Genomic DNA, 3,102 nt, shown 5'->3' with positions numbered 1-3,102 from the left:
TTCAATAAATCGAACTGAAATACACTGTACGCAATTATCAATAAACTAATAAATAAATTTTTAACTATATTACACACAATATTTTTCTTTTTTCAAATAAATACAATTTTTTGTATGTACTCAAAATCTTTATTTAATTAAACTGTCATATTTCAATTTTTTTTTTTATTATTGAAATGAGTACTATACTTCAACGTTACTTTAATCCTTTTTTTTCCCAAATTTCACTCATTTTATAAGATTGATAATAGTATATTTTTTTATTCACTTAGCTATTGATAGTATTTTTTTTTCTTTCCAATGTTTTTTCTTGTCTGGAATATTCACGAATAAACGACAAAATTCAACTGCTCTTAGTAACCAAACTATATTTAGATATCAAAATAGTCAACAGTATTTATTCTATTGTACTTTTAATATTAACTTAATATTAAACACAAAATTTTGAATTAGTATTATATGATGATTATTTTTATATAATCAAAATAATAAATAATTATAATGCACATGACATTCGCAACTGTAATAAATTACAAATTTTCTTAAAGTTCTATGCTATATTAAACATCGTCTATACTCACGAGTCAAAGACGGGAGTATGTCTACCTTACTTATACCCACTACTATCCACGATTTGCCTCAACCAAGTAATAGCCATTATCCAACATAGTATTATTTCTTATCATTATTTTTATTACATAAAAAATTAACAAACTATATTTATAATATCCTCATAAATTTTTCTCATATTTTACAATTTAATTTGATTCAATTTTCGTTAATATTCAAATAACTTATAATCAATACATCCATTTCTATTTAATATTTCTCCGTTGATTATATTTTTTAACATCATGAGTATATATTTATTATGCATGAGTTAAGTATTTTAATCTTTTTACTAATGGCTTTTTGCCTTGATCTTGCCAATTATTATAAAACAAATTGGAAATTATTATTTAAATACTAAAATATATAAATCCAGTTTTCTACATATATCGAATCAATGACCCACAAATTCTCTTATGAGTTTCAAAATTTTTATTCTTTTATTATAAGAAACAATTTTTTTATATATTTTTACATTTGATTATATTCTCAACTATAATTTCACAGCATATGCCTTATTAATAATTATATATTACAATTTATTTTTATTCATTACACATATTTTATTTCAATCATTCAATTAATTCATTTTTTAGTAAAACCATTTTCATTTCTCATTTTCAAGAGTTTTATTTTATATCTAAAAATTTTCACTAACTTGGTAGAATACCGTAACACTTGTGTTGTGTTTCAATTGTAGCTTCGGCTAAAAATTAATAACTTAAATTAATTTATAATTATACTCCATTATCGATAGACTATTAATCTATTATCATAATGCGCATGGTATTCAACTGTAATGAATTACAAATTTTCTTAGAGTCGTATATGCTATATTTAACCTTAACCAAGTAATAACCATTATCCAACATAGTTTTATTTTTTGTCAATATTTTTTCTCATATTTTACAATTTAATTTAATTCTTTCTTTGCTAAAATCCAAATAACTTATCATCAATACATCAATTTTCTAAATTTATTATTTCTCCATTGATTATATTTTTTAATATCATATGTTTGTTAAAAAATGTTTTTTTCTTTTAACCAAACTATCTGATCTGTAAACTAATTCCATAATATATACTTTATTTTTATTCATTACAAATATTTTATTCGTATTCTCATTCTTTATATTTGTAATCATTCAATTAATTTATTTTTTAGTCAAACTATTTTTATTATAGTCACTCCTCTATTGCTCATATTATTATTTCTTATTTCAATAAAGTGTGTATGCTAAAAAAATTTTCTATCTTATATTCACAAATTCTTTATTAAATTTTGTTAGGATGCTGTAACACTTCTGTTGTGTTTCAATTGTAGTTAGTTTCGTCTAAAAATCAATAATTTAAATTAATTTTCTTTATTTTTCAATCTAAATAATTATTTCTCATAAAAATTCTTATTCATCCATATTTGATTATTTTTTACTTAAATTAGTCATTGTTAAATATTTTAAATAAAAAAATCACTCATTATTATTATTATCATCATCATATTTTATCGTCATTTTTATTCTTATTTCATATACATTGATATCTGAGATATTTAGTACATGGATTCTATAACATTTATTAATTTCGTTATATTTAGTGTTCAATTTTAAAGAGATATAAAATGCATATTCAATCGTTGAATTTTTATTATTTTATAAAAATTAAATATATATTAACAATTATAATAACCATTAAATACATCTTTTATTGTTATTACACAAGTACAGTTTTTTTTTTTTTATAAACTTTGTTACTTTTCCCATCCCTGCTTAACAAGTAGTTTAACCCCGGATATAAGTTGTAATAAATAATATAAATAATATAATATAATATAATGTAAGAGCTTAGATATTCTTTTAATTAAATGTTATTATCATTCTTATAATAAATATGACTCATTTATTCTATTTCAGTTTAAGGAACGACACAAAACATCCTCATTCCAATTCTGCTAGTCGTTGATATAAACATTTCTGGAGTTAAAACGTTTCTAAAATTATATATCCAACTATTATCGAACTAGTTAAATTCAAATTATATACCTTTGTCAATCTTACCAATATTCATATACTTGTAAATTACTTGGTAGTTCCCAGTACTACTTGTGTACCCATTTTTTACAGATAAATTAATTATCTGATCATATTTTCTTTATTTTTAGCTTCATTCCAAGCTCATTACACAAAATTTATTTTTTATTATATATTTTATAAAAATTTTCATACACAAAAAAATATAATGTAAATACAAATATCGATTCTTTAAAATATTTTTATAAAAACTAATAAATGATTTATTTCACAGTATTTTTCAATCAATTTTATTTTTTTATTGTTATTATTAACTTCCTTTTTATTCTTTATTAATATACGTATACCTGAAAAATTTACCAACATACTTGTAAATAATCATTCATTTCGTTATGATCAATATCACACTCTAAAAAATCATAAAATATATATTTTATATCGAATCTCATCTTTTGAATCTTTAATA

Source organism: Microplitis mediator, chromosome 3 (assembly GCF_029852145.1).
Source record: "Microplitis mediator isolate UGA2020A chromosome 3, iyMicMedi2.1, whole genome shotgun sequence".
NCBI classification, from domain to species: Eukaryota; Metazoa; Arthropoda; class Insecta; order Hymenoptera; family Braconidae; genus Microplitis; species Microplitis mediator.
The sequence above is the reverse complement of the archived record's forward strand: the minus strand, read 5'-3'. Positions refer to the sequence as shown.